This window comes from Bubalus kerabau, chromosome 14 (genome assembly GCF_029407905.1).
Source record: "Bubalus kerabau isolate K-KA32 ecotype Philippines breed swamp buffalo chromosome 14, PCC_UOA_SB_1v2, whole genome shotgun sequence".
Classification (NCBI taxonomy): domain Eukaryota; kingdom Metazoa; phylum Chordata; class Mammalia; order Artiodactyla; family Bovidae; genus Bubalus; species Bubalus kerabau.
In genome coordinates, this window is record NC_073637.1 from 51259305 (window position 1) to 51284477 (window position 25173).

General features: G+C 37.4%; 1 long non-coding RNA gene across 1 annotated transcript; it reads left to right on the top strand.

Annotated features, from left to right (window-relative positions):
- Positions 1-965: 965 nt before the first annotated feature.
- Positions 966-24695, top strand: LOC129627255 (uncharacterized). The gene is made up of 3 exons (XR_008702511.1): positions 966-1050; positions 21365-21412; positions 24570-24695. It is a non-coding gene; the product is annotated as an uncharacterized LOC129627255 (long non-coding RNA).
- The last annotated feature ends 478 nt before the right edge of the window (positions 24696-25173 follow it).

Genomic DNA, 25173 nt, shown 5'->3' on the forward strand with positions numbered 1-25173 from the left:
GACTGAGTATGAACACACACACATTGAGTCTAAAGAAAAATCCAGAATGAATGTTTGGTATAAGAGTAAATAGGAATCAAAGACAAGCTTTTACCTTAAAAAAAATTGGAGATGGGATGAATCATGCCTCAACTAATTCAATGTAATTTTTTTTGCCAGGCTGTGACAGTCACAGGATGGTTTTATATCCTTGCTTTTCGTGGAAAGAATAACTAGAGATTGAGTAAAATTTGAAAAGCCTTTCCTACAGTGCATAAATCATGGGCATCCTGACAGTCCATATGTAACACCATTAAACAGCCGCTGTAGCTATAAAATCTAAGTTTTTTCCTAAGGGCATAAAAGTGGAATTCCACTTTAGTAGTTACAGTGGTCAGAAAAAAAAGAAAAAAAAAATCACTGCTTCCTACATTCTCTGAACCTTGAATCCTTACTGATATAATTCTCATGCAAAGCTTTTCTCTAATGGTTACTTTTCGTTGTATGTTTTCAATGGATCCTGAAGCCAGAAAACACAGAAGTGTGTTTTTGTGTTGAGCCCATGTAGAGTAGAAAGGTGAGTTCCAAGGGCAACATTCACAAAGAATAAAGTGTGACTGGCACTCCTTAGATCATAGCATGGTAATCTCTGTGCTGCTGGGTCCAGGTTCTGTGAACGTTTTATGCATTTCTCAGGCTGCCTCTTCCCCTGGTTTCAGGGAAGGAAACTTTGGTAGAAGGGCAGGAAGAAGCATCAGCAGTGTGCTGAAACCACCTCATACTAGCTGCAGGAACATTGAAATCCTCATTAACTTTTCCAGTAGGTTGTTCATTCTTGGCATTTTGAAATCAATGACATTGGAAATATTTACAATATGGAAATTGGCAAACACTACAAATTGGGGATTTATTTTGCAGAGGGAAAACCTGACGATCAGCACACCACTGAACCAGAGGATTTCTCCCCATCTCTGTCTCTCTGTACAGGCACGGTCTCTAGGGAAGATGATTCTCCTCTGTGCCTCCAGCTCTGGGTGGAGAACTTTCCAGTGAGGTCCTATTTGCCACCAGGTATGCCGAATTATTTCCACTCTCTAGTTGAAGGCTCTTGCTCCTTTGTTCCCTCTATTCTTAGAAGTAAGAGGTAGAAGTTTCTTTTGGTTGTTCAACATCTGGGTGGCCTCAGAATCCCCTGCTTAGTTGTTCAGCTCTTCAATTACCAATATATTCAGTCTTCTGTATTAATGTCTCTCTTCTTTAACTACCTGGAATGACTTCTGTTTTCTGCTGAGCTATTGTAATCATTTCACGTTTCTTCTTTTTAATCCCTACATGCATTCAGACAGAAGGACAGTATATTTTATTGAGTTTTTAATTTTTTTGGCTGCATTATGGATGCTTAATATCTAGGGAAAATTCTCCTAACAGTTGTATTGCTTCAAATTCATGTGAGTGGGGCAATTTTAAAGCTGAGTTAGCTGGTGTGCTGCGGCGCATGTGGTCACAAAAAGTAGGACTCAACTTAGCAACTGAGCAACAGCAAGCTGATCATAGCCTATGTAGGTCAGTGAATATTTGGACCGTGATCTGATCTGATCTGAACACAGATTTTGTGACCTCCATTTATCTATTTAATAAGATTTTGTTGTTTGAACCATATACCAGGAACTATATCAGTTCTATGGAAGAAAGCAGAATAAGAAAGGATTCCTTGCATCATCTCTATTTTTTTATCAGGTTTGATGATTTCCTAATATTATTGTATTTGGTAAAATTACAGTGAAATTGCAACTTTGTCCATTACTCCATCATTAGATATGAGTCACATGAGGGAAGCAAACTTATCTTTTTTATTCACTGTGGTATTCACATATTTTAGCATAGAGTATCTATCTAATATGAATTAAACTAACTCCTATTCATTCTTTACGTTTCAGCAGAAATGTTACCTCCTCTATAAGAAGTTTCTGATGTTGCTAACTGAAGAGAAATTAAAGAATAGTAAAATACTTTCCACCATCATCTGGAACTGCAGTTACTATTTTATTTTAAAATATTTGTTTAAAGATTTCACACTCTGATTGACCATTCATGGAGAATATGTGGAACATACAAATGGGGTTCAATATATTAATAGAGGAATAAATGAATCAGTCTGGTCTGGTTATATAGGCAGGAACAATTGTGATTCCTGATAAAGACTAAAGTTGTAGTAAAAATTAACAAAGAACAGTACATACAGTAGTAGTCTCACCTGCCTAAATGCAGATTGACAAGACAAGTTGTGACAGTATTGATTCTTGTTGAAATTCAAGGGCCTGGAGCAACGTACTTTGGCAAAATGCCTGATCTTCATAGATGGGTCTAGTTTCAAATCTCTGCTCTTTTTAATTTTACCTTTCCCATGACAGTTCACCAGGCTATTTCAGAAGTGCCTTCAGAGATGAATGTGTATTTAATTATCTGCCATCTGTTTGGCAAATATTAAGTAGCTTCTACATACCTTCTCAATACTTGGGATAAGCAGACAAATAAAACCCAACTTATACTTTCAAGAAGCTCAGAGTCTGTTAGAATCATTAGCACCAAGCAAAAGGCATTTCTGTGCTATATGGTGACATGCCAAAGAGTCTTTGCTTGGCATAGGGAAAAAAATTTCTTGTAGAAGTTCGTGATCAGTATAACTCCTAAAGAGAATTGTGATGTCTTACTCTTGTGGGACCACCAAAGCTGCATTGTGAGTTTACACATAATTGAGCCTTGAACATGATAGTTATTGTGAGAAGGAAGCATTGACTCCCTTGTCTCCATCTTATTCTTAGAGAAAAGTTCTGTTCTACAGCTGAAAAGAAAGCTACATGTCCTGCTTCACACGCACCGTCTTCCTACATGCCTATATGTATTTTATTTTTAGCAGCAATGTAGGTATTTTGAGGGGAAAAAATGATATACCCTGCTTTCAAATTCTATTTTCTATACAGTTAGACTAAAGTTTTCATTGTATTTGGAAGAACAAATCAAACAGAAAAGCTTTTTAAAAAATAATATGGCACTAAATATGCAAGTGGAAAAGTGATTGATTATAATGCATATTATGTAAAACTTTATCAAAAAAGTGTAAGCTAGAAATGACTTAGGTGGAGGAGATGACAAAATTTCTACTTTTCTTACTTATGAGCAGAAAGAGGAGTGTTCTCTTCCAGAAGGCTTAGCAAAAAAATCAAATACAGAAAGACTAAGCTAATTCCCTGAATCAGTTAGCTAATGTTACATAAAAAACACTCACAACTCTTCAGCTAAATAAACAAAACATTTATTTAGCTAAAGCATGTCACATAATCAGGTCAAACAGTAAAGAATCTACCTACAGTGCAGGATACCTGGGTTCAATCCTTGGGTTGGGAAGATCCCCTGGAGAAGGCCATGGCAACCCACTTCATTATTCTTGCCTGGGAAATCCCATGGACAGAAGAACCTGTCCATGGGGTCTCAAAGAGCTGGACACGACTGAGCGACTAACGCTGTCACATAATCAGGACCTGTGTCAGAGCTGGGGAGATTATAAGTTTATATGACAAAAGTCTGGGACACAGAAAGGGGTGGATTGGGGGTGAGGGCATTAATGTAATTGTTTTACCACACCCCTTCTCCTTGTAACTTGCCATTTGGAGAATCTGTTGAAAGGTCCGATAGTAAAAGTGTTTTGATAAAAATAAAATTAGTGGCAAAAACCACTAAAGATGATGGCCTTTTTACTATTGAATCAAAATTCTTATGTTTTTATTTTAATATTTAATTAAGAGCCCCTTATGAGTTAGCTATGATATTAAGGAGTTGAAATATAGTGACAATTAAGACATATTCTTATGCTTAGTGCAAACTTGTTGGGAAATTTCAACATGATCATTTTCATACACAATTGTGTACTCAGGACCTCCCTGGTGTTCCAGTGGCTAAGATTCTATGATCCCAATTCAGGGGACTGGGTGTGATTCCTGGTAAGAGAGTTAAGTCCCACGTGTGGCAACTAAGAGTTGCATTGCTGCAACTAAGACCTGGCACAGCCAAATAAATAAATAAAAATAAATATTAAAAAGGTAAACCTTTGTTTGCTTTAAAATAAATAAATAAATAAATAAATAAATGTGTCCTCAATTCAGTCCTGAAGAGAGGATGCTGAGCTCAGAAATCTTGTCAAGGAAGTTTTTAAAACTATTTATATATATAGTTTATAGTTTTAAAAACTAATATATATATATATATATATATATATATATATATGCAATACCATCAATGATTTTTGATAAAACAAAGTTGGAATCGAAACCTAACCCAAGTTTGGACTTGGCATTTATGAGAAACTGTGGTAAATATAGTACGGTCCTAAGGCTTTATGGGATGATTCTTGTGGCTTCATTCTCTGGTGAATAATCAATAGCTTCTGACTCTAGGTGATATAAATTATTATGATAATGTCTGGGCTGCATTTTAATACAGTTTGAAAGGTTGGATGACATAAAATTCTTCAACATTCCCCAAAGGAGTCATTTCAACACAGCGTGCACCCCTGGTCCAAGCAGAGGCTGTGTTTAATAGTTTACCAGTACTGCTGGAGAGTGGATTTATACTGCTTACTCTCACTGAGCACTTTGACAGAACCCCATCTTTATCACCAGAAGATATGTTGGGCAGCAGTAAACAATAAAGGATAAACAGGCCCTCAACTAAAACTTTCAGTGATGCATAGATGACTTTGGGCTAATCCCACCCTAAATCAATATTGTATGGTTCTGTAAGAACTCAAAAGAACCAAAAAGGAATATAAATAGCACACTGATTTATATCACCTTCCTTTTCTCTACTCATGGCATTCACGACAGTGGCAATGTTCCAGAACATCTCTTGCTGCTTTGATAACTCCTAAGTTAAGGAAGACAGAGCATTATGGGGCTGCTTTGGAGAACGATATTTTATATTCCTTTGGAGAAAAATGCATAGACTCTTTAAAAAGCCAGTTTTAGCATGTGTTAATGGCTGCACATCTGGGAATGTCAGTACCAGCTTTAGTAGGATTTCTTTCTATTCCTGTTCTGCCACATGGAAATGTGAGATCTGAAATATTATTTCATTAGCCTGCATGCTTTTTTAGATCTGTGTTCTGAATAAGCATTTGCTTTGTCTGTAAGACTAACCATGTCTTTTCCACGGGGGAAAGTCATTAGGAATTCAGTACGCTGGAAACAAGCAGAGAGGTATTCTATCACAGGACAATTTGGTAATCCTGGAAATGGGAACTTCTAGGTGGACATGGACTTTGCACTTTTACTAATGGGAATTTATGTACCAGAGACAGAATGACTTTCACACTATGCAGAGACAACAATTTTATCCCCTTGACAGCCCAATTGCATCTCATATTTCAAACCAACTTTCAATTATGAGAGTTAATGAAAGAGAAAGATAATGAATATAGGAAGAACACATGGAAGATTTAAAATTTCTCATCTGTCAAAAACCTTACCTTAGACATTGGTTGAAATATCTTTACCTGTACAGTTTATTAATCAACTTGACAAATACTTTTTTCCCCATGCACATTGATCCTATAGCTATATCAAATAGGAGTGAATGTTTTCTAATTTTCTTGACTTTTTTTTTTACTGTAAGTCAGACACATGAATCAGTGTTTTATATATGTTCACTCATCTCAACTCATATCAACCATATGAATTAGATACTATATTTATCCCATTTGACAGTGAGGAAATCAGGTGTAAATAAATAATTTGTGCACTATTCCATGGATAGTATGATAGGGGAAGTATTCAAAACCGGATTTGAATTTGAATGCATTTAACCACATTTAGCCACACATTTAGCCACTACACAATACTCCCTTTTTAGAACAGTGTTTTCCAATGGGCCAGGCTCACCAGAATCACCAGAGATTCTGAAAAGAGAAGGTCCAATTCTCTGAGATACCTCAGACCTGTAGGTGAGTCTTTAGATGTGCACCCTGAGCATTAGGCTCACATCATTGAAAGGACCCTCTGGGCCTCCTTTATTCATACTCCTCTCTGTAGGGTGAGAATTCCTTAGAGTCAAAGACGCATACTCCAGCAGAGCTGGTGCCCCCTCTTTCAGATCACATTCTGTGTTCTCATAATTTCTAAATTCCCTGGACAAACAGTTCTGAATGGGCTTCCAGGGCATGCATGGGCCTCTGCCCAGGGCTCTCCTCTTGACAGCATCCTGTGTAATCACTGCACACATCCTCAGGTACAGGGTGACCAAAGGATTGCTATTTGCAGGGAATGTGGACAGGGCTTGGATGCACAGTGCAGGCTGTTTATACATGCTTTTGTCAGCTTGGGCTGCCAAAGCCAAATACCATAGATTGGGTAGCTTAACCGAAAGAAATTTATTTCCTTACAGTTCTAGAGGCTAGAAGTCTAGGATCTAAGTTCTGACCAATTTGAAACTTCCCTGTCCAGTGGTTAAGACTCCATGCTTCCACAGCAGGGGGCATGGGTTCGATCTCTGGTCAGGGAACCAAAATCCCACATGCTGTGCAGTGTGGCCAAAAATAAAAGAACTCTCTCCCTGGCTTATAAATGGCTAGTTTCTCCCTATGTCTTCATATGGCCTTTCCTCAATGTGTGTGTATGTGTGTGTGTCTGTGTGTGTGTACATGCATGCATGTGAGAGAGGTGGAAAGAGAGACAGAGAGATAGCTCTTCTTATAAGGACACTAATCCTATGGGATCAGGGCCTACCTTACAACGTCATTTAGTTTTAAGTACTCCCTTACTTCCAATATTATCACACTGGGAGTTTAGGGTTTCAACATATGAAGTTAAAAGGAGAGATGCAAATATTTAGTCCTTAACAACACATGTGTCTGTGAGAATTTTCACAGTTAGGAATGGAGTACAGATGATAGGAAATAGGGGGAAAATTGGGGGAAGTTGAATCTATCAGCACCTTCATGTTTTGGTGTGGAACTTCACAGAATCCAGCAGGTCTAAATTTGAGTCAGTTCTTTGAGTTGGTAAAAAGTTAGTAAAACTAAATACTTTTTGTTTATCAGCTTGTTAGCTTTATTTGTAACTTCAGAAAATTAAGCCTAAGGTGTGTAGGCCCCTTTACAAGCACTAGAGATAGATGTCCTTCTTCCTCTACTCCTGTCATGGGGAACATATAGGATGACTTGCTCTCTGTCTCCACTCCATGTCATCTAAGGGAGTAGAAGAATTGGTCTTTCTAATCAACAGAGATTTGTGCCGTGATGGGAATGTGAATAGTGGTTAAAACACTCTAAAAGGAATTCTTTACTAGGTCCCTTCATTCCTCGCTTTCCTTTATCTCTATTTTTTTTACATTTCTTGCCTTGCTTTTTTAACCTCTGAGAACATCAGAAGCATTTATTGTATGGCTTTTGGGATACTTGGTGTTAGTTTGGTTATCATTCAATCACATATAGCTATGTGTACCTCTTTTTTGATATACTGGATAACCTTGTCTAATTTTTTAAAGTCTATTCAAGGTGGTGCTAGTGGTAAAGTATCCACCTATCAAATAAGACATGCAAGAGACTCAAGTCTGATCCCTGGGTCAGGAAGATCCCCTGGAATAGGAAGTGGCAACCAGTATTCTTGCCTGGAAAATCCCATGGACAGAGGAGCCTGGCGGGCTACAGTCCATGGGGTCGCAAAGAGTCATAAACTACTCCTGAGCACAACTACTGGGAGTGAAATAATTGGCACCTTTTTATGGCCATGTGGATGCACATGTTTTGTACTATTTATTTAATAATAATATTAACTTATTCCTATTGAAAGTGAAAGTGTTAGTCACTCAGTTGTGTCTGACTCTTTGCGACTCCATGGGCTGTAACCCGCCTAGGCTACTCTATCTGTGGAATTCTTCAGGCAAGAATACTGGAGTGGGTTGCCATGTCCTTCTCCAGGAGATCTTTACAACCTAGGGGTCGAACCCGCATCTGCTGTGTCTCCTGCATTGCAGGCAAACTCTTTACCCACTGATCCTCCAGGGTATCCCTTTTAGGTAGGAGATAATTTGGATAACCAGACTGTAAAATAAGAAGATTGGCTACATAGAATGATGCTTTGGACTCAAGAACTGATTTCTAAAGTGATAGCAAGTTTTTATTGAGCCTATTGCTATACACTAGGCGTTTTGTTAAACACCTCACATACATGATTTGATTAATCCTTTTGAAACCCTATGCTGCTGCTGCTACTGGGTCACTTCAGTCATGTCTGACTCTGTGCGACTCCATAGATGGCAGCCCACCAGGATGCCCCATCCCTGGGATTCTCCAGGCAAGAACACTGGAGTGGGTTGCCATTTCCTTCTGCAATGCAGGAAAGTGAAAGTGAAGTCACTCAGTCCTCTCTGACCCTCAGCGACCCCATGGACTGCAGCCTTCCAGGCTCCTCCACCCATGGGATTTTCCAGGCAAGAGTACTGGAGTGGGGTGCCATTGCCTTCTTCAAATCCTATGAGGTAAGCATAATTATTACCCTATATTATTAGTAAGAAACTAGGGCATAGAAAGTTGAAACAATTTTACCAAGGACATTTAACAATGACAAGCTGAACAATGGTTTGCTTAATATTTTTCTTTGTACATACTCATTTTTATGCAGATATGTGTATTTTGGAGGGAAGTTCTTTATCACTAACTTTAATTGGAAAAGCAATATATTGTTATCAACAAAAGACAGTCAGAGAATAAAGACTGTGAAAATAAATCACGTTAATAAATTCTAGGTAGACATGCTTACCTGTAAGAACTCTGGATCTGAGGTTAGCTCCCTTTTCCAGGGGATCTTCTCTACCCAAGGATCAAACCTGGGTCTCCTGCATTGCAGGCATATTCTTTACTGTCTGAGCCACCAAGGAAGTCCCTTCTCTTTGTTAAAAGGGGGATTAATAAGTGTTAAGGAGTTGTTAAAAAGGCAGAGGGTTTAGAACCTACTGGTACTTTCCCTTTGAGTTAATTAGGAACTAACAAAACTTAAAAAGAGAAAACTCTTTCAGCAAGGAAGTCAATGATATCTAAAGCCGTTTTTGGATACTTCCTGCAATCACTATGATGTCATGACCTCCTAACCCTGATTTGGTTCCTACTTCATAACACTGAACCCTACTGGCATGTAAGCATTACTACCTTCAACAGTGCTTGCTCTCCCTAAATTGTTTTTCTTTAGAAAAAAATTCCTTAGAAAATTTGTTATTTGTTGGTTTTAATCTCTGTTTAATTACAGGTTCTCCCCTTAGAACTCAGGCAAAGTTCCTTGTGTCTTAGGTCTTTATGGCATAGTAAGTTGAGATCCTAGTGAGTGTGATGATGACAATAATGACTGACTTCAATGGCCAAGCATCTACTATATGCCAGGGAAGTGTGGAAGTGTTTATAAATGCTCTTGTTTAATCATCACATTAAGGTCAAGAGATCAATATCATTCCCATTTCATGGGGAGAGCAAAACTGAATCTCAGATCATGAAGTAAGCTGTTTAATGTTACACTTTCTTTCCTTCTGGTCCACATTCTTGTTTTTTGAACCACACATGAATTCTAGAGTGAACTCCAGCTAAGAATGTGTATTTCATGTAAGAGGCTTAGAATGATTTTTCACAGATTTAAAAAAAAAATTCTTTCATAGATATTTTAAGAGTTTCACAGTTCCTAAGTATAGACTTGGGTTTCTTTAAAAATTTCATATTTTTTTTCTCTCAAGCTTTCTGTTGGTAAATGATTTAGCTATTTTATACTTTGATTCTTTACACCTGTTTTTCCCTTTTGCCACTCTTATTTCATAAATGTATTCCAGTTGAGAGGCTTCTCTTCTTTATTACCCAATTACTGGCAGCTGATTTAAACAGCGTCCTGTTTCACGTGGAACTGATTCCCTTCACTCAATGAAAATCCTCCAGAAGTAGAGTTAGTTGGTCTCTCTGCAGTTTGCCACATACAAAAGAATCATTATTGTTTATTTTTGCTTTTCAGCATTTCCTCCAACTTCTTTTTCCTGTGACTGTTAGAAGGCTTGATTAAATGCTCGATTAGACTGGCTATTTAGCAGTTGCTAGGGCTGAGTCAACTTTATTAAAGTTCCTGCAGAGCAGTCACTGGAGTGCATCTGCTTCTTCCCACTGTCAGATTCTGTCCTTACTGTCGTCCCATATAATATTTTCCCCTCCCCTTTGTGGTATTTCCCTGGCAACCCAGGATTCTATTTGCCAAACTGTGGACACAGCATCTGCCACTCACCTTTCCTTGTTGGCGGGATAAACCACTTATTTTTTTTGGTAATTAATTCCATGGCTGAAAATTAGCATGTTTTTTCCTTTCCTTTGAAGCCTTCAGAATTCCTGCCTCTTTCCACCCCCCTCAATTTTTACAGGAAGCTTTTGATCTTGAGGAGTTCTAAATGTATCTTCTGAATTTCTTGGAGATTTCTGGGAACACCAGAAATAGAAAGCTCTTGAGTACAGAGCATCAACAAGTCATATGACTCCAAAATACACCTTTACAAATGAAAGCGTGAAATGACGATTGCCTTTGTCCCTGTCAGGTAAATGGCTCATTGTACATCAAGTCATGATAAAGGCAAAACAAAAAGTCACAGTGCTGTTGACATAGGAGCCTATCTGGGATAGCTCTTTGACTATCAGGGACTTTGTACAGGTTCAGTGGCATTTCAACACTTGCCTGTTCTTTAAACAACATCATCTTCTAGCCAGAATATAAATGTGTGATGAAAATTTCCACATATTTTACACAGTCAGCCTCTTTGTGTAGTATTTCCTGATAACAGAAAGTTGGTTGGCAAAGAGGAAGTTATCTGAATCATTGAAGTAGCTCTCCTGGTTGAGATAAACCCGTGTTCAGCAACTTGTTTTCGATTTGTAAAAACAAGCCAGATAAGCCTCTCTTGCCGGGGTTATCTCGGCTCTTTCAGAGGATTCCAGACTAATCGTGTACCCATGCAGTCTGCTGCCAAGGCTTATTTAGTGACAATCTTCTGCCTTGCAAATGAGGCATGAAAATTTAGGCAAATATGCCTGGAAACCTCCAGATTAAAACAGGAAAAGATAAGACAACTGGTTTGTTGAACTAGATAAGATATGAGAATGAAGCCTCAAGGGATCATATTTCAGAAGATTGATGAAGAAAATTCTCAAAGGTAATGAGCCAAAAATTCAATAGCTTCTTTGAGAGATGAAGGAAGAGTTTTATTTTGTCTCTTCCTTAAACACACAATTTTGCCTAGACTTGAGAAGGAGTGCACCTTTGGAATAATTGTACCAGAATAAAATTGTAGTGCAGCCTACATTTTCATGCTTGTTACCCTCATGCTTCCTGGAGCTCTATCTGTACCACCCACTTTGGCATTTGATTGCCCATTCTGGTGATTTATCCTCTCGTCTTTGCAAAGACAATGAACATTGATTAAGCACGTCTTTTATGTTTCATGGTAGGGATTCTTGCATACTTTATCTCATTCAGTACTTGGGACAAATTTGTGAAAAATGTTTTATTATCTCCATTGTTTTAGTCTTGGAAAGAAAACAGAGAGATTTAAGTCACTTAGGTGGAGAAGCCTGGACATGAAGCCCCATTTATCTGACTCCAAATCTTTCTCCCACACTTCACATCCCTAATGATATTGTAAATTCTTTGGAAGCACAGATGGATCCCAACTGGATTGAATTTACTACACTTGGAAGGTTATCTCACTAAATCAACTCTCTCAGGCTTGAGAGAGGGAATGCAAATGACTAGGTCACCAATATGCATAATAAATTCTTTCTATACATTATCTCATTTGATATTCAAAATAATCCCCAGAGTAGGAATGATGATTACTAACATCTACAGATTAAAAGATGGAAGCTTAATGAAGTTAAGACTGACCATGTCCATACAGCTAATATGTGATCGAATAGAAATTCAAATGCATATCCATCTGATACATGTTTCCAAATTTTTGTCCACTCTACTGATATGTCAATGAATGAATCACTGAGCTTTTAACCACCCAATCAAGTGTACCCCTCCTGCTATGGACTGAATATTTATGTCTGTCCACCCCTATACCCCACCTTGTACCCTGCAAATATGTATGCTAAAATCTTAATCCCCAAGGTGATGTCATTAGGAAGTGGGGCCTTTAGGAAAGGGCTAGGACATGAGGGTGGAACCCTTGTGAATGGGATTAACGCCCTTATAAAAGAGGCCCTAGGGACTCCTGGCCCCTTTCACCACGTGACGTTAGAGCTAGATGGTCCTCACTACTCACCAAATAAGCTAGTGCTTTGACCTTGGACTTCTCAGCCTCCAAAACAGTGAGAAATAAATTTCAGTGGTTTATAAGCCTATAGTATTTTGTTGTAGCAGCTCAAGACGATAAAATATCTTCTTGCTGAAAACACCTTCTTCATGTTCTGCGATTCCCTATGACCATAGTTACCCTCATATTTCTTTCATTGCTGTTTTAAAAATAATGTTTATTGTAATACGTCTCATGCATATCAAAAAGCACAGGGAATCGCATCACAAATATTCATGGTAAAGGCAACATTTTGGTTTCCTATTTGCTTTGGATTTTTTTTTTTAAGAAAGGAAATATTACAAACACTAGCTAAAACTCTTTCTTACCCTTATTCTATTTCATTGCTCTCTCTTACCTGAGGCAATAGTTATCTTAAAGTTGCTGTTTCAGTTCAACACAGCTCTTATTCACCTGCACATACTCGAACTATGTACATGTGTGTGTGCTAAGTTGCTTCAATCATGTCCAACTTTTTGCAATCCCATGGACTGCAGCCTGCCAAGCTCCTCTGTCCATGGGATCCTCCTGGCAAGAATACTGGAATGGGTTGCCAAACACTTCTCCTGGGGATCTTCCCAACCCAGGGATTGAACCCAGGTCTCTTATGTCTCCTGCATTGGCAGGTGGGTTCTTTACTACTAGGGCCACTGAAGAAACTCCAATAATATATACATATACTATTAATGTTTTTGAACTGTGGTGTTGGAGAGGACTCTTGAGAGTCCCTTGGACTGCAAGGAGATCCAACTAGTCTATTCTAAAGGAGATCAGTCCTGGGTGTTCTTTGGAAGGAATAATGCTAAAGCTGAAACTCCAGTACTTTGGCCACCTCATGCGAAGAGTTGACTCATTGGAAAAGACTCTGATGCTGGGAGGGATTGGGGGCAGGAGGAGAAGGGGATGACAGAGGGTGAGATGGCTGGATGGCATTACCAACTCGATGGACATGAGTTTGAGTGAACTCCGGGAGTTGGTGATGGGCAGGGAGACCTGGTGTGCTGCAATTCGTGGGGTCACAAAGAGTCGGACACGACTGAGTAACTGAACTGAACTGAACTGATACTATTAATTTATTCACTTATAAACATTAATAAATGGTATCATTGGGAATGTTTTATTATGAAACTTTTCAAAATCATATTTTTTTGTGATTTATCCTTGATGACTAAAGTAATAACTTATTGTTTCTAGTGCTGAACTCTATTCCATTATATAGTACTAAAATTTATCCATATTTTTAGTAACAGTAATTTAAAAATTTTTTGCAGGTTTATAATACTGTTATTGCTGTTGAATAGGAATTTTATTAATTAAAAAAAAAATGTTGTCCTTGTATCCAGAAAGCCTTCCAAAGTCTATTAGATCTGAAAATTTCTCTCTATACTCTCCATGAGAATATTTATACCCTCTACACCTAATAATAGCTTTTTGTATTTTTTTCTATTAATAATTATCATACCTTATTTCTCGCTTTGCTCCTCAGCTAAGACCTTCAGCACAAAGGTAAATAACAGCAGCAACAAAGTTGTCCTTAAATTATGCTTTATTTTGAAGGTAACACTTCAAAAGTTTAATAATTTGATATAAGTTTTTGATAGAATACTTAATCAGGTTAAGGCTCCCCTGGTGGCTCAGAGGTAAAGAATCTATCTGTAAATGCAGGAAAGTTGGGTTCGATGCCTGGGTCAAGAAGATCCCCTGGAGAAAGAAATGGCAACCCACTTGAGTATTCTCGCCTGGGAAATCCCATGGACAGAGGAGCCTGCTGGTCTACCATCTGTAGGGTTGCAAAAGAGTCCGGTACAACTTAGCAACTAAGTAACAACAACAATCAGATTAAGTATTCAGAACAGAACAAAAATACTGTCCTGTTTCATTTTTTGCTTATTATTTTTTTAAATTCATGATTACTATTGAATTTTATCAAATGCACTTTCAAAAATCTCTTGAGATTTGTTAACTCCTTAATTTTCATTGCCCATTTCTTTTGGAGGTCTTGCAGTGTAGGGGGCCCAAAAGCCCATGGCACATCTTCTCTATCTCTATCAGGGATTCGTAACTCACTCTGTGTGCCTGTGTGGGGAATTGTAAGAATCACAGATGCTCAAGAGACTGAATCAGTTGTTCCAGATGGGGTCTTGGCTTTACTACTTTGAAAAGCTCCTTAGGTGATTTTACTCTGAGTTGAGAAACACTATCATCAAGATACTTTAAAAAATGATTGTGATACAAGAGAGATGGAGAGATCAAGGGAGAAGGATGTTTTACTGAAAAAGGGTGTATTTTTCTTTAAAAAAATCTTATTCACCATTATAAACTTGCTCTCTCTCTTTCTCCAGCAGCAAGTTCTTTTTATGATTATATCTTATAGGATGTTGGATGAGACCTGCAAATGAACAAACTGTGGCTGACTAGGGGCTTTTCCATTGCTGTAGAATAGAAACAACTGTCTTGATTTCATTCTGTACATTTACCACAGATAAAATATTCCCTCTTATATTTAGGAAGGTTTGAATATTAACCACTTCCTCCCCTCATACCAGTGAAAACTATTTTTCCAAGAGCCAGACTCCAAGACAAAAGGTATCACCTGACAAAAGGATCTCAATACACAAAAGAAAAGAAGGAGGTTTGGGAGGATAATAAGATAAAAATGAGAGAAAGAAAAAAAAAAAGATTGCTAAACTGGTCACTTACCCTCTGTAGACCACAGTAAGGGGGAAGCCCTTAACTCAGAACTACCTGGTCAGCATTTGCAGTTTAACAAGATTCCTGGTGATTCACATACATAATAAAGTTTAGAAGCCCTGGTTAAATGAAATTAGTTCTCAACCATGGATACACAATTTGCACTGGGGCAAATTTTAAAAATGAAATGCTGGGTCTTCTCCAGAGACTGATTCAACTGGACTGCGTTGGGGCATACTAGAATCACTCAGGGAAAAATTAGCTCCAGTTGATGGAGACAAAAGTGGGAGTTGGTACATTCCTAGTGACCCAACTTGAAGTGGTAGTATCCCAAGAAGTTAGTGGTGAAATTAAAGGCAACTCCAAGGATTTTAAAGAATGAGGGAAACTGATAATATTGTTGATAATCCTTCCTGCTATTTCACTCCTGAGATTCTTGACTAATGGTCCTACTTTTTGCACAAAATGTACACATTTAGAATATGGAACCAGTCTTCCATGGATGCTGAGGGATGACTGTATAAACTGTATTCCTAAGAGTATTTTGAATTCATTTAATTATGGTATCCTTATTATTTCTTTACCCTAAATGATCTTCAGTTCAGTTCAGTTCAGTTCAGTCACTCAGTCGTGTCCGACACTTTGAGACTGAATCGCAGCACACCAGGCCTCCCTGTCCATCACCATCTCCCAGAGTTCACTCAAACTCACGTCCATTGAGTCGGTGATGCCATCCAGCCATCTCATCCTCTGTCGTCCCTTTTCCTCCTGCCCCCAATCCCTCCCAGCATCAGAGTCTTTTCCAAGAGTCAACTCTTTGCATGAGGTGGCCAAAGTACTGGAGTTTCAGCTTTAGCATCATTCCTTCCAAAGAACACCCAGGGCTGATCTCTGAATACTTTAAAAAAAAAAAAAAGCGTGCTTGGAAAGAGTTGTAGTTTGTCTCAAATCTGAGGCTTTGTAGAAATAAAATCTCACTTCTGTGTATTTGAATGTTTTGCTCATTGTATTTTATTAATTCATTAAATTTCACAGCTATTTAGTCAAGAATTCAACTTGATAAGTATTTTAAAACACATCAGTTATGTATAGAAAATTCTGTATTTATAAGTCTGTAAAAGAAAGAAATAGCTAGACTTTGGTTCTAAGTTACAGCTAAATAATTTCACATTATTTATTTATTATTTTTTGTCATATCAAGGACCTAAATCTTACATAGTTGAAATTTAATTATTTTCAAATTAAAGAATTAAAAAAGTTAAATTCTCTGATTTTATTCACTTTTCGAGTCATTTGTTTCATAATGTTAAAATTTATTTATTTAACTCCTGGCCCCTTTGGTCATTAAAATGAACATCTTTGCTACTATAGTCTTTTCCATATTATTTCTCTGAAGCCCAACATACTTTTAAAATAGCCTTAAATTTAATATCTTTAAATTTTATTAAAGTTTCAGTTCTTTTATAGTTTTCTTTCAAGTTGAAAAACAGAATTACCTTTTATTTAGTAGAATATCACAATATAATTTTGCTTCTATGTCAGTATAAGGGGGAAATAATCTTTCTCACTCATTTTTGGGATTATTTTGTAAATCTCTTCACAGTTAAATATAAGATTAGTATCCAATTATACTATCTGCAGTCTTAAATCCACTCCTTTTTCTGTTGAACATCATTTCAAATAGATCTTTAGCCTACTACCCAGAATTATCCTTTGTTTCTTACACATTTAATAATAATGTGATGCTTCCTCTTTTTCAGACCCTTTCCACTTAGAATGCCATTCTAAGCCTCTTGATCCTGCTTTATAGTCATTTAAACCATTACAGAACTCTTTTTTCCCTTCTTCTTTCCTCTTGGTTTTTTCTGACAAATTCGATCTACCTCTACAACCGCAGCTGCCATTCATCCTGACTCATCCTTATTCAAATTATAGTACCAAGGAGATATAACTGATTGACTATGTAAGTTTGCTTCTGCTTTTACTCTCTGGATAGAAGAATACATAATTCTCCACTTTCATGAAATCTCTAGCTTTGGGGGCTGGGTGCCTGACTCATACAGTTTTCCTATGCTCCAATTCTGAATATATGGCTCCATTCAAGAATACATTGACCAATTGACTACTTTCATAGAAAGGAAGAAAACTAAAATAAACGTGTGTACTGAATAAGCCTTCACTTTTTTGAGTATGAAGCGATTTTGGAGAGCTGGGGTAGACATTTTGACACTTTTTCAAGTAGTTCTAAAGTTGTGTATGAATCTGTAGACAGTATCTGCCTACCCTGAAAGAAGTATTGGAAATTCCCAATGTGTCATCATGAGTATCTTTTCTAGTTAGTCTGGAGATAAAACTTCACTGAAAAGTCTTCCATATGGTTTTCTTCCCATATGCTAACAAGGGAAGGCTAATATTCTATGACTAATATGCTTCTATATAGTCTATAAACAAGATGCCAGGTATTTTGATAGGGTGTTCTGAAAACTTGCTCCTACTCTCAAATTACAAGGTCCTTAATAAGACATTTTCAAGGGTCCATGTAAATCAAGGTAAATTCATGTTCCTGAGGATATATTGGGTGAAGAAAGGGGATGGAGAGGCAATTTTGGAAAGTGAACGGATGGGAAGAATTGTAACAAATAAAGTCACCAATCACATTTCTCTTGTTCTCGTCCCACCTGCTCTAAAGATCCTTTAGTTGTGCATTTCCCTGAAATAGTTCTAAGGATCCTAATGGGGAATCCTATGTGCTTGATGGAGGGACACTTTGGATGCATTCTAACTTCTTCTCTTTCATTCTTCCTTGTTTGAGATGGTTATGATGATGATTTTTAATACTGACAATGTCCAGAACTAACTCCTCTAACTCCTCATCTAGTTCTGCTTTATTGACTATGCCAAAGCCTTTGACTGTGTGGATCACAATAAACTGTGGAAAACTCTTAAAGAGCTGAGAACACTAGACCACCTGACCTGCCTCTTGAGAAATCTGTATGCAGGTTAGGAAGCAACAGTTATAACTGGACATGGAACAACAGACTGGTTCCAAATAGAAAAAGGAGTACGTCAAGGCTGTATATTGTCACCCTGCTTATTTAACTTATATGCAGAGTACATCATGAGAAACGCTGGACTGGAAGAAGCACAAGCTGGAATCAAGATTGCCGGGAGAAATATCAATAACCTGAGATATGCAGATGTACTACCCTTTTGGCAGAAAGTGTAGAACTAAAGAACCTCTTGATGAAAGTGAAAGAGGAGAGTGAAAAAGTTGGCTTAAAGCTCAACATTCAGAAAACGAAGATCATGGCATCTGGTCCCATCACTTCATGGGAAATAGATGGGGAAAGAGTGGAAACAGTGGCTGACTTTATTTTTCTGGGCTCCAAAATCACTGCATATGGTGATTGCAGTCATGAAATTAAAAGATGCATACTCCTTGGAAGGAAAGTTATGAGCAACCTAGATATCATATTTAAAAGCAGAGACATTACTTTGCCAACAAAGGTGCATCTAGTCAAGGCAATGGTTTTTCCAGTAGTCATGTGTGGATGTGAGAGTTGAGCTATATAGAAAGCTGAGCGCTGAAGAATTGATGCTTTTGAACTGTGGTGTTGGAGAAGACTCTTGAGAGTCCCTTGAACTGCAAGGAGATCCAACCAGTCCATCCTAAAGGAGATCAGTCCTGAGTGTTCATTGGAAGGACTGATGTTGAAGCTGAAACTCCAATACTTTGCCCACCTGATGCAAAGAAATGACTCATTTGAAAAGACCACGATGCAGGAAAAGATTGAAGGTCTGAGGAGAAGGGGACGACAGAGGATGAGATGTTTGGATGGCATCACTGACTCAATGGACATGAGTTTGAGTAAACTCCGTTACAGGGAGGCCTGGCATGCTGTGGTCCTTAGGGTCACAAAGAGTTGGACATGACTGAGCGACTGAACTGAACTGAACTGAACTCCTGTAATGCTGAACACACCAGTCCAGCTTCTGGGGCTCCACAAACACAATACCTGGACATTTAGGACTAGCTTGATACTACTACTAAAATTGTATTCCCTCTGAATCTTGGCTAAGTGTCTCAACCATCTCCTGAAAGTGGTGTTCCTGATCACTATGTAGGAACGGCTGTTTTTTTTTTTGTTTCCTACATTGCAATTATTATGTATTTTTCTTGTTCATTGCACAATGCCAGACATTGTACAATATTTAAATGAATAAAGGAAGATCACCTAGGCATTTTATTAAATATATCTATAATTAGACTCCATCCCCAAAGATTATGAATCATTGTCTGGAGTTGAATCTAGGAGACTGATTTTTACAAAGCGCTCTCATGTGATTCTGCAGGTGATCTGTCTAGGGACCATGGGTTAAGAAACACCTCTATAGGAGCAATAAATATGGGACTTGGCAAAATTCTACACATGAATTGGGTTTTACCATTGGAAAGAAAAAAAATTAACTTAAAGGAAGTCCAGAAGGTAAATGAAATGTGGATTTACTTAGCAGTTTATTTCAACGTATCTGGCTTAGCAGGTAAAGAATCTGCCTGCAATGCAGGAGACTCAGAAGATGCAGGTTCAATCACCGAGTCAGGAAGATACCCTGGGGGAGGAAATGGCAACCCATTGCAGTATTCTTTTCTGGAGAATCCCATGGACAGAAGAGCCTGGTAGGGTATAGTCCATGGGGTTGCAAGGAGTCAGACACGACTGAGCACAATGAGCACATACCTAATTACATCATTACACAGATGACATGCCAATTTTGAATCAAGAGCTATTTTCATTAGGAATGAATAACCCAATGATGAGTGACAAAGGCAAAGTCCTAACCCTGGTTCTTTTCTTTCTTATCCATATTTTTGAGGTCCCCTCCACCCGCCTTGGTAGTAAATATTATCTTGTGTAGTTTTGTGGCTATAATGGCTACTAATGTTTCCTTCAAATCATTTTGCCCAAGTTAATGCTGCCCTTGATAATATATTTTGTCATTTATCTCATTGGACATCAATTGCTCACATTTTGCATTTAAACTTTTGTTAAGTTGTATTTTAGTGCTGAATGTGACGGAAATCTGTCCAGTTAGGAAGATTTTATATGCTACATTTTGCAGATGTGATTGTTTTTCTGAGCTAGGTTTCCCTGTAGGTTACACTAACCTAAGCTTCCTCTTTGTGATATTTGTTGTATATTTTTGTAAGGACCACTTGTGTTTTACAGTAATCCTGCCTTCCTCTGTGGTGGTATTTCTCAAACTGCAATGTGCAAATGAATTACCCAGTCCAGAAGAGGTGTGATGGGGCTAAGGATTCAGCATTTAATAACAAGTTCACAAATGCTGCTTGTCTACAAACCAAGCTTCAAGTAGCTAAGCTCCAAGGGCTTCCCTGGTGGCTCAGATGGTAAAGAATCTGCCTGCAATGTGGGACAACTGGGTTTGATCTCTGGGTCAGAAATATACCCTGGAGAAGGAAATGGCAACCCACTCCAGTAATCTTCCCAAGAGTATCCCTTGGACAGAGGAGCCTGGTGGGCTACATTCACTAGGGTCACAAAGAGTCGGACACAACTGAGTGATTAACACTCCCTTTCAAGGAAACCAAGAGTTGGTTTTATAGTCCTACAGCCATTGATGGTCTGTAAATAATCCTTTTCCAGAAACATAATCCTTTTCCAGAAAGAGACTTCTTCCTGGTGAGCAATCTCTCTGAAAAACAAAAATCACTTTAACTGTCTTATCGTCTTGGCTACTTATCATAATATATATAATCACACTAACAAGTATTAACTATGAACTATACTCTTGTCAATTGAACTGCATTATCTCTCAAGATTTTACTCAGCTCTTAGCCTCTTCGCAATACCTCTACCACAAGAAAGAGTTAGATCTTCATTGTTTCTCATTTTAATTACTGTAAAATATACTAAATTTAATTACTATAAGATATTCTAAATGCTTTCCTTGTAATTCCTGTTCCATTTATCTCCTTTTGCCTCCTCTTTCTTCACCATCCTCTCACGTGAAACAGCTTCTGATGTGCTTAACACAGGCGCAGATGGAGCCTAAACCCAGAAGGAGGTAGAGAGTGAGAGTGTTTCCATTTCACCTAACCTACAGGTTGGACCCTCTGATTGAGTGCAAAACAAAGGCTGGGCATAGTTCCCCTTTCATGCTCTGGATCCATTATATCTGTTGTAATGAGATAGCATTGTACCAGGCCAGTGAGAGAAGGCACATCCCTATGAACTGTAGAGGATTAAGCCTATAAGATGCTCAGTATGCTTTGGTGAATCCAACAATCAAAGGTTTTTCTTTCCCCTAGCTACACTGGAGGCTGCGCTTGAGGTAAACAAGCATGTGCGAGAAGGGGGTAAGTTAATAGGAGCAGCATTTTCAGGGGATCATTGAGGTTGCTTTTTCGTGACTTAGAGCCTTTAAGGAGTATATTTGAGTTCCCACCCCACTGGCAGGAAGAAATGACCAAGTATGCTCTGTAGACACAGCAAAGCACTTCAAGGAATTTCCAGAAATATTTGGGAGAAGTTACCCCCAAAAGAGCCGGATCCTGCCAATCATGTTTGGCACCCAGTCGTGGGTCCCAAAATGTTGAGATTTGTGAGTGATATTAAATCAATGTGACCCAATTTTATACACAAAAGCTTTTGAACTTTCAACTTTACAAGCTCTCTCTATATTCCCCAGGACCTGTCCATGCCTGGTAGATCAGGAATACCATTAAATATTTCCTGAATAAATTTAAATAGCTAAATAATTTTTAATGTATTATATTCCAGGGCTTCCCTGGATCAGTTACCTAACAAATCTGTTGACGGCCAAGAATGATGACCTAAAATTTTTTTGTGAATATTATGCTAATTTCATTTATATGAAAATATTCAACAATCTTTATTCTAAATTAAAAAAAAGGAAAATCGAACTCTTCATAGACATGGCTTATATCTGTTCTTTTTCAAACTATGTTCTGAAAAGCCCTGGAGTTCCCCCAAAATGTGGGAGACACTATGGGTACAAGAGAACCAAGGAGGGTAAGCAGACCTCTGTATTCCTCATCCCATTTCAAGCTGATTATATCTACTTTCTCCTGTTTTATATATTAGATTTCCAAGTAGAACTTCATTTGGAAAGGGGGATCTTCTGGAAATAATAAATGAACTGGAAATTCAATGATTGACAGGTTTCTGAAGTGTGTTGGTTGCATTGGCTTTCCTGGGGCTGCTCTACAAAGTTTGTTCCCTCCTTTTGTTTGCTACCAGCGTGGTATTACAGGCTTTTCCACTGGGCGACTCCCTTGTGTTGACAGAACTCCAGCAGGTTTCGCAGGAAGCCGGGGCCTCTGTAAAGTGTGTATGTGAGGAAGCTGTGTGCTCTCAGATCTCAATGTAGCCACTGAATTAATATGGTTACTTCTGAAGAGAGGTGACTCCATGAAATATTAACCAGACCTAGCTTCAGGGATAAAGGCTTAATTCCTGCTGTGTCATCAGCACTTTTGAGCATAAAATTTTCAACTGCTGGAAAGTTTCCTTCCTTACTTCATCTCTGTTAGTTTCAGTGTCATTCTCCCTGGCTTTTTCTTTAGCTTGGCTAAATGACCTTATGATAAAAATTACTGAACTACATGGAGGTCAAGTTCATCAGGGAATTTATTTTATTTTTCTAAGAGATCACATCACCGTCTGTGATCTCAACTTCAAATAGAGGAAATTTTACAATTTCAACTAATTTTCATTTGAGGTTATTTTCTGCTAATTTTATCAAAAATTCTTGAACTTATTTATATTTTTCATCTGAACTACATTTTCAGATAACCACTTTCTGAGCATAATTCAATGGTTTATACAGTTTACTGTTTACTTTAATTTTGTTGTTTCAATGTTTAAGAAGAGTCCCATCTTTTTATAGTTCCAAAGTGGTGGCAGTAAATTGATATTCGTCTTCTTAATTTCCATTATGAGTTTTTAAATCCTTTTTAAAAATTGTGTTAAAAAAAGCAGAAGCTTTTAGTTTTTTACTGTTGAGTATGATAACTGAAGATTGTCATATATGTTTTTATTTTATTGAGGTATATTTTATCTATATCTTCCTTGTTGTGTCTTTATCATAAATGGATGTTGAGTTCTGTTATATGCTTTTGCTCTATTGAGATAATTATATGATTTTCCCCCTTTATTTCATTAACGAGATGTATCACAGTGATTGATTCACAGACGTTGCATCATTCTTGCATCCCTGGAATAAATTCCACTTGATTGTGGGGTATGATCCTTTTAAAGTATTTTTGAGTTTGATTTACAATATTTTGTTGAAGATTTTTGTTTTTATGTTCATCAGAGATATTGGCCTGGAATTTTCTTTTCTTTGGCATCCTTGTCTAGTTTTACAATCAGGATGATGCTGGCCTCATTAAATAAAAGGAAGAATTTGGAAGAGTTCCCTCCTCTTTTGTATTTTGGAAGTGTTAAAGAAGGGGTTGGTATTAATTCTTCTTTGAATATTTGATAGAACTTACCAGTGAAGCCATCTGGTCCTTCCTGAACATTTGTTTGTTGGGAGGTTTTTGATTACTGATTCATTCTCCCGACTTGTAATCAGTCTGTTCAGATTTTCTATTTTGTCATGATTTAGTTTGGGTATGTTGTATGTTTCTATAAATGTATCTATTTCTTTTAGGTTGTCCAATTTGTTGGAGTATAATTTTTCATAGTATTTTTTTTTATGATCCTTTTTATTTTTGAGGTATCAGTTGCAACATCTCTTTTTTTCTGGTTTTACTTGAGTCCCCCCATCTCTCTTTTTTGCTTTTTCTATTTTGGTGAATCTAGCTAAATTCTTGTCATTTAAAAATTTTTTTTCAAAGAATCAGCTCTTGGTTTCATTGATCATCTCTATTGTCTTTCTGTTTTTTATTTAATTTATTTCTTCTGCAATCTTTATTTCCTCTTTTCTACTAACTTTGGTCTCACTTGTACTTTTTCTAGTTCTTTGAGATATAAGTAAATTAGGCTTTTTACTTGAGACTTTTCTTGTTTCTTGAGGTAGAAACAAGACTTATTTGTTTCTTATAACTATAAACTTTCCATAAATTTTGGTATATTTCCATTTTTGTTTGTCTCAAGGTGTTTTAAAACTTCTCTTTTGTTATTTTCTTTGGCCCATTGGTTGGTCAGTTGTTTAAGCTCTGTATATTTGTAAAGTTCTTAAGTTTCTTCATATAATCTTTATCTTGCTATCTATGTACTTGGATAAAATGCTTGATATGATTTCAATCCTGTAAAATTTATGAAGACTTTGTGGCCGAACATACATTCTATCCCGGAAACTGTTCCAAGTGCACTTGAGAAGAATGTTCATTCTATTGCTTTTTTGTTTTATTGTTTTTAAAATATATTCAGCCACTCTATGTCTTTTGATTGGGGAATTCAATCTATTTATATTTAAAGGAAAAATGGTGGCTCAGTGGTAAAGAATCCACCTGCAACGTAGTGCCTGTGTCTCCTTTCCTGTAGGTAAGAGATAAGAGGTAAGAGAGGTAAGAGGTAAGAGATACAGATTGGATTCCTGGGTTGGAAGATCCCCTAGAGAAGGAAATGGCAACTCACTCAAGAAAATCTTGCCTGGAGAATCCCATGGACAGAGGAACCTGCTGGGCTACAGACCATAGCGTTGCAAAGAGTTGGACATGACTGAAACGACTTAGCACTTACTATTGCCATTTTTTTTTTCCTGTCTTGTAGTTCTTTTGTCTACTTTTTTTCTCTCTTGCTGTTTTACTTTTTCTTTTTTTTTTTCCTTTAGTGACATAGTTTGCTTCCTTTCTCTTTTTATTTTGTTTCATTTCTATGTATATTTTGTGTTTACCATCAGGCTTACAAAAAATGTCTTTCTGTTACAGCAGTTTTTTTTGTTCTTGATGTTGACAACTTCAATCACATATAAAAATTCTACAGTTTACCATCTCTAGCCCTAACTTTGTTATTCATCTCAAAAATTGCATCTTTTATACATTGTGTATCCATTAGTATATTTTTATAGCTTTATATTATATTTTTACACTTTGCCTTTCAACTTTTATACCAGAATTAAAGTGATTTATCAACCACTATTACAGAA